The sequence below is a fragment of the Macaca thibetana genome, chromosome 17 (genome assembly GCF_024542745.1).
Source record: "Macaca thibetana thibetana isolate TM-01 chromosome 17, ASM2454274v1, whole genome shotgun sequence".
Classification (NCBI taxonomy): Eukaryota; Metazoa; Chordata; class Mammalia; order Primates; family Cercopithecidae; genus Macaca; species Macaca thibetana.
The window spans coordinates 81550710-81563478 of NC_065594.1; the positions used below are offsets into that span (position 1 = coordinate 81550710).

At 37.8% G+C, this 12769-nt stretch overlaps 1 protein-coding gene and 1 non-coding gene across 5 annotated transcripts in view; both read right to left on the reverse strand.

Annotated features, from left to right (window-relative positions):
• FGF14 (fibroblast growth factor 14) overlaps positions 1-12769 on the reverse strand; it is a 678189-nt gene that overhangs the window by 54445 nt on the left and 610975 nt on the right. The window lies entirely within an intron of this gene.
• Positions 8988-9153, reverse strand: LOC126940919 (U1 spliceosomal RNA). Its single transcript, XR_007720985.1, has one exon. It is a non-coding gene; the product is annotated as a U1 spliceosomal RNA (small nuclear RNA).

Consider the following 12769-nt stretch of genomic DNA (forward strand, 5'->3'; position numbering starts at 1 on the left):
AACCGTAGTTTTTATACAAACCATTTATTGTGGGCTAATGTGTGTTGTTACATTAATGCTGTTAGTAATTTCCTTGTGTTTGCAATATATTTGTATATTTATCTCATTATTGTGTATATTAGTGAGACTAAAAAGCACAAACATTTTAACTGAAATATTAAATACCGTTTTATAAGTGGGATTCATTAAAACAAACAATTGGATAATGAATGACAGAGTAAATTTCATTTAATGATTAATAAAATAAATATCGCATTAAAAAAGAATAGCCTGAAATACTAGTATTAGTCCTATTATCTCAGCTCAGAATTGAAAGTACTTAAATTATTAATAAGACAAAACAGCCATCTAATTGTTTTCTTGTCTTGTATGACATTCCTGTAACTACAGAACTAAAAAAGCGAAAATGCATTAGCATAATAGATACTACACCTAATGCTTTTTTAAAAATTGTTAATTTGGAGCAAATGGACAGAACACACTGCATTTCTTTTCTTTTCTTTCTTTATTTTTTTCGAGACGGAGTCTCGCTCTGTCGCCCAGGCTGGAGCTCAGTGGCGCGATCTCGGCTCACTGCAAGCTCCGCCTCCCGGGTTCACACCATTCTCCTGCCTCAGCCTCCTGAGTAGCTGGCACTACAGACGCCGCCACCACGCCCGGCTAATTTTTTGTATTTTTAGTAGAGACGGAGTTTCACTGTGTTAGCCAGGATGATCTCAATCTCTTGACCTCGTGAATCGCCCGCCTTGGCCTCCCAAAGTGCTGGGATTACAGGCATGAGCCACCGCGCCTGGCCAACACACTGCATTTCTAAACAACCTAATCAATAGTACTGAAAGATCTACTGCAGTGTTCTAGGAACATTATTTGAAATCAAAGAATGACAGGACTATCAAGGAACTTATTGAGGAAATATATAACAAATAGTAACAAAACACACAGACTTAAAACTATATTAAACAAACAAAACACACAGATTTAAAATTATATTAAACTATATTATATTAAACTACATTAAATTAAAACAGTGTATGAATATTTTCAAGCCAGTAAAATCAATGTTGAGTTAATTAATCTAAGATATTGTAGAGGATGCCTATTGCGTAAATATCTTAGCAAATCTGTAGTGCAGAAGGATGTTTTGGTGCAAATCAGCACGGGTCTTCATATTCTTTCCCACCGAAAGATTCAAGTCCCTACAGGGTTAGCTCCACTTGGCACCATATTTCATTAGCAGTGTGGTAGCATTCTATCTCAACACCCACAAAGAGAGTAGAAGAAAGCTTCGGCAAATAAATTGAGGCTAATGAGACGCATCATGAAAGGTTAACTTAACATATTACAAGGCTTTAATCATCAATGTGAAAAATGCCTCCCCACCCAAGTATTGACCTAATAAAAGATTTATTCTCTTTATGGCTAGGCTAAACATCAGGATTAAAGCATTAGTAGATTATTGCTACTCATGTGGACCAATTTTACTGAGTAGTAAGTCTATGCACACAACTAACATGAAAACTTTAAATATGGCATTGAGAGCTTCAATGAAATTATATCTGTAGTAAGTTCTAGATTTCAGGCACATACACATCTGGATGCTTACTCAATCAGGGTTGTTGTAATAATTAATATTAACCTGGCCCATAATATATAACTTACAGCCTGATTTTCTGATCTATGAATTCAGGAAATGGGCTGCAAACATTTTCAGGTAAAACTTCTGAAGTTTTTTCCACTCGAGTTGTGTGGAATTCTAGGGATTCTGCGTACTTGGTTTTAGATTCTTTTTCTGAAACACATTTTAATGATTTTTGAAATAAAAATATACACACTTTAAAGGACAGAGATTAAAATTTTTCTCCTAAATTTGAGAGTTTAGACAAACCCTGAAGTTAAGTACTTGCACCACCTTTCCTGTGCATAAACTTGTATAAAACAATGTTGTCAAACAGACGTTATTTTCTCTCTCCCCTTGATACATTTCAACAAAATACATAAGTAATATATTCAAATACAACAGCCATTCACTTTCACAGTAAAGAAAAGGCATTGCTGAAATAGGACATGAATTATTGTGATCAGGAGGACACTGGGGAGGCTTCCTAGACCAGAGAACATTCGGCTACAGTTATGTTATGTCACATATACATTATGTGACAATGAAGCAATATTAAAAAAGAAGAACCCACAAATTACTCAAGTTCAAAGACAAAAATAAATTCTAGCTTTCAAGTTAGAAACTGAAAAGTGCCAGAATTTTCTAACTGCACAATCTAAAAGCCAATCCATTGTTGCCTGCTAATTAAGCCACCACAGGGTTTCATATAATTAATAGCAAATCGTCTCTAAATAGAAAAATGAAATAGTTGCAACATACCTTTACATAGACATGCATTTTAGACAGTCTGTTTTTAAACTATAGTATCAGGACAGACTTTCCATGTAGAAGAGATGATTAATTATGTTTTGGGTTGAATGCTCTCTTTATTTTCTTTTCTCTCAGGCTAGAAAAGCTTTGGTTTCTATAATTACTTCTCATTTATCTCTAGTTAAATGTGGGTGAAATTTTCTATTAATTAAATTTGAATTCATTCTAATTGGTAAGTTTAAAACAATGACAGGAATAAATTATATCACATATTGCAACCCAAATAAGACTGAATAAAACAGATACATTATGTGGCAATGAAGCAATATTAAGAAAGAAGACCCCCAAATTTATTCAAGTTCAAAGACTAAAATAAATTCTGGCATTCTGTTAAGGTTAGAAAATACGGATTCTCTTTTATTAGGCAAATGTTTGGAAGAAGCCTTTGAAGGCTACCACTTATAGAATAGAATCAAAGATAATTTTCCTACACAGAGGAGAAAGAGAGGGCTCACTGAAGACTCCAAATTATTAACTATTTTTAATCATTTATTTGGCTTAGTTATAATCAATTTATTCATTGTTGACTTCTAAATATAAAAAATATATAGATAGCAAAGAGACTATCAGGGACTTCATGAAGCCATTGTTTTTGATTCAGGAAAGGTGTGGTAGCTGTTCTGCTTAAGTGCCACTGTTGTATGAATTTTGCGCCAATGTTTGCTGATTTATTTCCTTCCTTTAGTAAAGCAGGAGGTAGTGCCTATCAGTAAATATCAGTATATATATTCTGCATTTCCTTCTCTCCATACTCAGAAGGGAAGAATTTTAAAACTCAGCCTTGCATTTTAAAACATATTGAATTTTAAAATTTTTAATACAGGGAAATCCCCCAGAAATTCTCCAGCCTTCTTTCTTCATTTCACAGATGAGTAATCAGTTGCTCTGGGAGAGGATGCTATCTGCCCAAGGTCACTTAGCTGATAGGAAATCTAATTTGCGACTAATGACAAATGTGTGCTCTTTCTTTCACACCAAGCACTTGTGGGCATTTTTTTTTTCTTGTCAGTGATCTAGGTAAACACAATTTCATAAAACTTGCAGATGAACAGAAACTGAGAGGAAGATCTAATGTGTGAGAAATGATAAAATAAGAGTTCAAAAGAAGGTTGGCAAGTTAGAGAGATAGAAAGAAAATGGCAAAATACAATTTTATAGAAATTAGTGTAGAGTTCTCCTCTAAGTTAACCACACATGCACAGACTCCTCACACATTTAGTTATGGAATGAAGAAGGTACATCTTAAGAAGAGCTTGTACCAGGACAACTAGTTGCCAAAAGACTAGTTTAAGTGGGTTTCATGAATCCAAGTGCAGTGTCTGCTGTATTGAAATTAATGGCCTGTTAATTTGGTTTAGAGACAGAAGACTTGGGCTAAAGTCCTAACCGGTTGTGAGTATTATCTGGGTATCATCTGTAATTTTTAAAAATGTATTCCTCCACTCCTAGATCATAAGAGCTACAAGGGAGGCACCATTCTTGATGTATTCTCTCCTGTATCCTAGGATTTTGCACTGTGCCGGGCATACAGTAGACACTCCATTAGTACTTGTTAAATCAATTATTAAGCTAATGTAACTTATCCTCTCTGAGTGCCAGTTTTCTCATTTATAAAATTAAGAACCTACAGTTGTGAGAGTGTTTTGGAAACTCCAAAGTGCTGTGGAAATATAAGCAATTACTACTGTTATTGAGAAATGCTACCAATAATACTTAGAGAATTTGATACAGTTCAGCCCGGAAAAGCTAAGATTCGCAGAATAGAGTTGTCTCCAAATATCTGAAGAACTATTTTATTTAAGGGATTGGACCCGTCTTTGTATGTAGTTCCAGAGGAGCAGATGGTTACCACTGTCCAGGCAGGTGTGTCTCAATGTAAGGACAACATCTGTAATATTAATAATTAGAATGTATCCTGTAATTTTCTCTCTATCCTTGGAAACCAGTTGAGATCCAGAGTCTTTCACTGGGAGGCTTAAAGCCTAGAGCAGCCTTGGTGCTAGAGGCGGACAGAGGTAATGAACTAATCTTGAACCAATTCATCACATAGCAATCTAATGCTTTAGTTAGCTCTTACAGGTATTTAATGTGGCCAAAGGAATGAGGGAAGTCTTGTTGGTTTGGAAGCCCTGCCTACCACAACCCCTACACCACCCCATCCCCCTGCATAGTCTGATGTCATCACTAGTGGAAATGTTTAAACAGCAGTGATTATGCATGATAGACAGAATCTTGCATTGGATAAAAAGTGAATCTGTGAAATTCAAGGTCATATTCAGCTGAATATAAGCTAGAGAAATTGGAACTTTTGAAGGCGGCGATGAATACATGTGCTTAAAAAGGATTGGAAAGGCCTGGGCACCATGGCTCATGCCTGTAATCCCAGCACTTTGGGAGGCTGAGGCAGGAGGATCACGTGAGGTCAGGAGTTCAAAACCAGCCTAGCCAACATGGTGAAACCCTGTCTCTACTAAAAATACAAAAATTAGCCAGTGAGCTGAGATTGTCCCATTGCCCTACAGCCTGGGCAACATGAATGAAATCCCATCTCAAAAAAAAAAAAAAAAAAAAAAAAAAAAAGGATTGGAAAGAAGAGATATGAACTTCTCTTTTTGCTTCCCTGAAGTAGAGAAAACAGAGTTTAAGAAACGATTTATATTATTTGTCTCAACTTCCTAAAAATCATGACATAAAATTCTATGTAGGAAATAAAAATAACTGCAGATTTAACACACAGTTTATATATTAATCGCATCAGTTTATAAATATCATGCATACACATGAAAAACACACACAATGCATAAAGAAATTAGACAGAACAGTTCTTAATTTACTTCTTTTCATTTTGGCACTTGTGTGAACTTGATTGTCAAATGCATTAACCCACAGAAAACTTAGCGATTTGATGAACCTTGAATCCATTTAGAATCTGTCTTCTCTGCTAGAAAAAGAGAATGTATGTTTTTAGAAAAACATTTGGCCCACAGATGATATGAGAAAAAGCTTTTCCCATTTAAATAGCTGCTATTTTTATAAATGGAACCACATCAACTTTTCCATAAAGAGAAAACACACTCTTGTGAAGAGCCGAGAAATTCTAGGGTGCGTGTGTGTGTGTGTTAGAGTTGCCAAGTAGTTTTCCCTTACATTTATGCAACATATCTTAGGAAAGAAAAGAGATGCACGAAGAGTTACTTCCCTGTCCCTGTGCAGGTTAGTATAGCAGAGTGGAAGTCTTAAAGGAGGGTAAGGAGCCTAGGGGAATAAGTGCAATTATGCCTAAAGGATTTCCTGGAAGTCGGCAGGTAATGTGAAATGAAATTGGAAGAGTGAGGAGGCTGTGTTTCCCCCTGATGCCAGTGTGTGCTTTCATTTGATATTAATAGTTACTGAGCCAAGGTGGACCCATCTTAACTTTTTAAAATAATTCACTGCTGTCAATTACACACATGAGCTAGAATGTTCAGGCCACGTTCACAAACTTCTCAGTTAGAAACCCTGTATTTTTGAAAGTCATTATAAAATCTATCACATGGCAATGTTTTTCCAAGATAAAGAAAAATTCGTGAAAGTGTTACGCAACTTTCTGAAATTCCAAACCAGCCTAGTCAACAGGGACTACCTTCTACAGATTCATTTTCTTATTCACGTGGTGCATTTATGAGTTCCATTAATATAGATGAAAATTATACACAGGTATCCAGAAAAGACATCTGAGGCCTTCCACACTTCACATTATTATCAGTGGGGATATCAGAGGGCAGCTTTCTTTCTGCATCATCTCTCTCTGAGTGAAAGCTTGTTATTTAACTGCATTTGTCAGCTAATCAGCCAGAACGTGAAGCTATTAAAATTTAGAACTGGCCTCTGGAAAGGTAGACATTCTGTGAAACGCCAAAATGAAAATTGCCTGGTGTTGTGATGACCACCGTAACGTGAAGCCATCATCATTAGGATGCATTTCTCAAGGCAGCGTACAGGGCGCACATGGATAATCATCGGACTGTATTTTCATCTGAAGCTTGCCATTCAGGGACTCCATCCTCAGTTCTGGGACAATAGACTAAATCACCTCTCAATTTACACAAATCAGTGTTAGATCTCAGCTGGCAAAAGGCAGCCTTCAACGCTGTCTCCTTCAAAATGTAGAAGGCCACAGCTCCAGCTAGAGTCATTGAAAGGCAAGAAGAGCATAAGAAAATCCCAGTCACAGAACAAAACCCATGCTTCTTCCAAAGCACATCCCAGTGCTGAGATCCGGTTGCATGAAGCATGTTCTATAGCTACTCTTCTGTGTCTCCTGGTAATTTCTATGCAATACTGTCTTAGTACATTCGGTAGTCTTTGTACACTAAAAATACCTTGAACTGGGTGGCTTCTAAACAACAGAAATTTATTTCTCATAGTTCTGGCGACTGGGAAGTTCAAGTTCAAGGCACTGGCAAATTCAGTTTTTGGTGAAGGTTTCCATTTCATAGTCAATGCCTTCTTGTTGTGTCTTCACAGGGTGGAAAGGGCAAGGGGTGTCTCTCAGGCCTTTTAAAAAATGAAGTTGTTAATCCCATTCATGCAGGTGTCATCCTTATGACCTAATCACCTCCCAAAGACCTTTGTTATTTGGCTTCTAATTACAGATATTTCAAAAGCAGAAGTGTTATAACTTTTCAGGCTTTGTATAGTGCTATCATCTGAATGTTTTATTCCCCCAAAATGCATATGTTGAAACAGTCATCGCTAAGGGGATGGTATTAGAAGGTGGGGCCTTTGGCATGTATTTAGTATTTGTCTTAACTTTTCATCTAACTTCTAAATTCCTGGCCCTGAGTACAATTGCTTTGTAGCCCCTGTTCTACTTAGATTTCTCTCGATGGGAGTCAGTGCAAACTTCTTTTGTTATAAAAAGATTGTATTCTGCCACTAGTGAGTAACAGACGAAGAGCAATTAAGAATGGTCTTTTATTAAGATGCCAGCCTTTGTTGGGCAGTCTTGGGAATGTCATAATTGGCAAAATTCAGAAGGTGATGTGAGAGCTAGCATAACTATGTTACACTCCAGGGCTGTCACCAAAACCCAGGTTTGACATCTGAATTTAACTGACACTGTTTGCCTGCTTTGAGGCTGTCCTTCCATTTTGTTTCTAACTGCAAATGAGAATGGCTCCCTGAGGGAAGCCTTTGGGATCACAAATGCATAAACATCTGGGAATCAAATCTCTTTCAATTACATTAATTATCTGCTATGTACAGGAGAAAGTTTTGAATCTAAAATAACATTAATTTAATCTCAAGGTTAGAGAGAGATTTTAAACTTCCTTTAAACCCCAAATGGCCTTTAAAACCCCAGAGGGGAAGAATCTGGCTGGGTGTGGTGGCTCACACCTGTAATCCCAGCACTTTGGGAGGCTGAGGCGGGAGGATAACCTGAGGTCAGGAGTTTGAGACCAGCCTGACCAACATGGTGAAACCCTGTCTCTACTAAAAATGCAAAAAATTAGCTGGACATGGTGGCAGGCACCTGTAATTCTAGCTACTTGGGAAGCTGGGGTAGGAGAATTGCTTGAATCAAGGAGGTGGAGGTTGCAGTGAGCCAAAATTGTGCCATTGCACTCCAGCCTGGGTGACAAGAGCAAGACTCCATCTCAAAATAGAATAAAATAAAACCCAGAGGGGAAGAATCTATAAGCACACTGTAATGAAAGTGTGATAAAAGATATGCAGGGAAGCACATCCTTGAGGTACTTCATGAGAGTGCCTGGTAAATCAAATGTCTGGGATGCTTGCCTCAGTCAATGAGGCAAAAGAAAGTCTGGGCTGCCAAATTATTTACTTAAGAAGTGGTTGTAATGTTATTCTACCCAATTAGAACTGTCTGCCTGTACTAGCTTAGTGCTCAATACAGTTCAATTCTGTTGATCCTTTTTTTGAAATCTCATGCACATTCTTCTCATCTAAAGATGCCCGTTACCGTCACTAAGCCAGCCTATCATCCATCTCCTGCCAGTACAACCCACACCATGTGAATGTTACAGCACCACTTCCATCATGCTTCTCCTTGTGTAAGTAGCTCACCTACTGAAGCAAACCTAAACCTCCATCGCCTTGCCTCAGCTTGCAGCTGATGGTCTTCCACGCCATTCCTGCAGGCAGCCTCTTCCTGGCAGTCAGGAAGGGCTCCTTGCTGAATGGTCTGTACAGTGTTCTCCTTGGCACCCATTTTGCTTTTACCTATGCTATGGTCACTGACTGTAACGTCCTTCTCCTCCTCTCCTGCTTGCCGCCATCCAATGTTAGTCATTCTCGAGGTCCTCTTAGGTTCTGCCCCACCTGGCTCTTTTGGCCCACACAATCTCTCCTCTTCTCTAAAAAGTGTTTATAGATTATAGCATGGGTTTTGCTATGGTTGTGTGTTTTTATGAGCATGTGTGAATATGTATGTATCTATAGATAGACACTGCTGGTAATTTCTTAGAGAAAACAGCTTCTACTTGTTTTGTTCAAAATGTCTGAGACCAGTTGTTTTTGTTTGTTTGTTTGTTTTTAGGGAATAAAACCCTGACATCAAGGGGAGAGCATGACACAGCCCCCACTACCACCAGTGACGCAGCCGAGTGAGTTTCCCACATTTGGGGAGATCACGGAAATCAGCACATCAGAATGCAATGGGGAAGCTCACCCTGGGAAAAACCATTTTCATGATCATGCCATCTCCCCTGCCAGGTAAGACCAGTCTGTGAATTTCTCTGTTGTCATAAAATATGCCCAGCAAACATGGATTTGTTATATTCTACCTCGCTTCTAGTGAGATATATCCCTTAATGAAATAAGTGACTGAAAAGTCACAGAAGATGTCACAGCACCATGTTATCTGGCCTCCCTTACCTCCTAATCCGGAATCACCCCCTTTAGCTGTCTCAACTCCCTTTATCTTTATGTGATATTAAAGCATCATTTGGAAAGGCCAGAGGGTGTAGCTGGGATCAAAAGTCAGGCAGACAAATATGTCATGTGTCCATATTAACAATACAGGTTTCTTCCTAATTTAGAAATCAGAACATAGTTTCACAATAGTCAAAAACCAACAGCAAATCTGATAGTCAAAGCCTAGTAAGGTTCACTTCTTTCATTGTGTTAATGTATGAATATTTCAGTGACTAAGGCACATTTCCAAGAAATAACAATTCAGGGGAAAATGTAATTTAACAATATTTTTACATAAAACTATTATGTGTTTAAACTTATATGAATTCCATTTTGAAATATTTCTCAAACTGTAAACAACACATAAAAGACACATGAATGAATTAATTTGCCTACATCTAATCTGAAGGTATAAATATTTTGGGTTTAAACTATTGATCTGAATATTGCACTGAAGACTATCATTATTATCTTAATATGTTCACATAAGGTCCCATGGTAATTTGATGTTTTTAATGTGTCCTAATGGTAACATGATTTGACTGTTATATTTACAAAAGGAACAACTAGCACCCTACTTTCTAGCAAACAATAATGTCACGTAGAATCTCTGAGAAAACTGCATGGGCTATGTGTTTCTCTAGTCATTTTTTCTTGGACAAATTTAAAGTTGTATCTTTTTATTTTCAGTAAGTATCATGCCCTGGAAAACCTCCCTTCTCTGTGGTTCTGTGGTAAAGTATCAAGGGCATAGACTCTGAAACACGATGGTCCCACATTCAGATTATGATTCAGCTATTTCTTAACTGAGTGGCACTGGGCAATTCATTTAACATCTCTGAGCATCAGTTTGGGTATCTGGAAAGGATAGACTGGTGGTGGCATAGTACTTACTATTTAAAGTTGAGATATGACTAAAATAAATAATTATTAATAAGGTGCCTCTCTTGTTAGAGTGATAGAACTGCCAGTACCAGCTAAAGGGAAACAAGTTGTAAAATACTACACACCGTGTGGAGTTAGAAAGGCACCCTTGGTTCCTTTGCTACCCTCTATCTTTTGAAGGTAGTTGTTGTTCACAGGATCTCAGCAGCCAGAAATACTGCTGCTGATTTTATAATTTTCCAGCAGGCACTTGTGAATCACCATATGCTCTAATTTTTTTTTCTAAGAAATTCTGGCAGCATTTAAAAAATGAAGTCACTATGCCAACGCCAATCTAAAGATGCCAATCTACAACTTAAAGTCTTTGCTACTTTAATTCTTCCGCATGAAGTCCAAATCTCTGCCATTGACTTGTCATGGTCAGTGTCTTTGTCTAAATGACACTGTGTAGAATGACATACAGTGGGATTTTCTCTTTGTTTGAAGTCAGGTGGGGAAAGGGGTTGTGCATTTGACATGTCTTTATTCTTTTTCTTTAAGAAACCCTTATTAAACCTTTAACACTAATTTTTTCCCACTCCCTTCAAACTTTGAAGGAACTTTGCGCATTTCACCCAGAACAGAACTCATCGCACAGCACTGATACACAGGCTATGGGGAAGGGGAAATCAGGGGCACGGAGAAGCACAATGCAGGGGTTTGAATTTAGGAACACTAACGTTCCTCCGAAGCAGACAGCTCCTTGCTCTAAGAGCTCCAGTGTCTCCCCACAGTCCGTACACCTGCATGGCCTTCCCACTGCCAACAACTCTGCCTCTATTTCGTGCCCGTGCCACGTCAGCCACACATGTCCATCTTCCTAATGATCCTTGCATTTGCTACTCATGGCCACCTCATGGTTCTTACACTTGCTGTCCACTCCGCATGCTTTCCCTCCCCAAGCATCTTTCCATGGCATGCTCCCCACTGCTCTCTGTCTTTGTCTGTCTGTCTGTCTCTCTCTCTCTCATTTCAGGTATGTGTCCCTTGAGTGTTACATCTGAAATAGAGCCTTCCCAAACTGATCTTGCCATTCTCTTATTCTGCTCTATTTTACTTCAAAGAGTTTATCACTGCCTGAATTTCTGTGTATTTTCAGTTCACTGTTTCTTCCACTAGTCTTTCTTCCACTAGTCTCTGGCCTCAGGAAGACTGGACGTTGTCTTTTTTTCTACTGTATTCTCAGCATCAGAGCAGTGCCTGACCATGATAGAAACTCAAAGACTAAATAAATACACTAGTGTCATATGTATATCGAATAGTAGACTTTCAATTGTTGATTTTCTAAAAAAGCAGGAAAGAGTCAGGGACTAGCATGGTACATGGCAGAGGCCTGACGTAGTTCCTTTAACTGTATTATCTCATTTAATTATTAAAAAAAAAATGGAGTATCTTTCATTCTTGTTTTAGAGCTGAAGCCTCTGATTTTAGAATTTAAATTGTCCAACCTAAACTTGTCCAATCTAAAGATATACACTTAGGAAGTGACTGCCAGCATTTAAGCCCTGGGTTTTAGATTCCAAATTTGATGATTTTGTCTCCATATAACACAGATGTAAAATAGTTTTTAAAGAAGCTTAGAGAGTTTACAGACTTTGTTGATTTTTAGTTAAGTGGTTATTATTACAAGGTAATTGATTTAGCAGCTGGGATAAGAGAAATAATTAAATGAATGTTTATATAAGCAAAGAGCCAAACCAGCAATTGAATCAATAAAGCCTACTATGCTTTCATTTTTCTCTGGCTCTCCTTCTTTCCAACTTCCCTTGAATAAAGGTATCCCTTAAAATTCAGTACATGTTCTTTTCGGTCTATGGAGAGCTCATTCTTTTTGATGACTTCATAACCTTAATTTTGCATTTCTATGACTGACCTTCAGTTTGAATTCCAGTCCTGTCTCCTAATGTCTAGTGAACATTCTCACTTTGAGTTCTTTTCGTTATGTCCTCAAAGTCAGTATTACTCTGTGTCCCCAACTGGCTCCTTGTCCTAAATTTTCTTTCCCAGGCAGTAAGCATTAGCCATATTTAATTCCTTAGCCAAATAATTGTTATATCCTATTAATTCTTCCTTAAATTATGTCTATATATTGCACTTATATCAAATTTACTATTTTCACTGCCAATATCGTGTTTCAAATCCATATGCACTCACACCTCGATTGCTATAATAGCGTTTTTTTTTTTTTTGTTTTTAATTTTATTTTTACTTTTGAGTTCACAGGTACACGTGCAGGTTTGTTACACAGGTAACCTGTGTCACGGGGGTTTGTTGCACAGATTATTTCATCACCAGGTATTAATTAAACCTAGTACCCATTAATTATTTTTCCTGATCCTCTCCCTCCTCCTACCCTTCACCCTCCGAAAGGCCTCAGTGTCTGTTGTTCCCCTCTGTATGTCCATGAGTTCTCATCATTTGGCTACTACTTATAAGTGAGAACATGCGGTATTTGGTTTTCTGTTCCTGTATTAGTTTGCTAAGGATAATGGCCTCCAG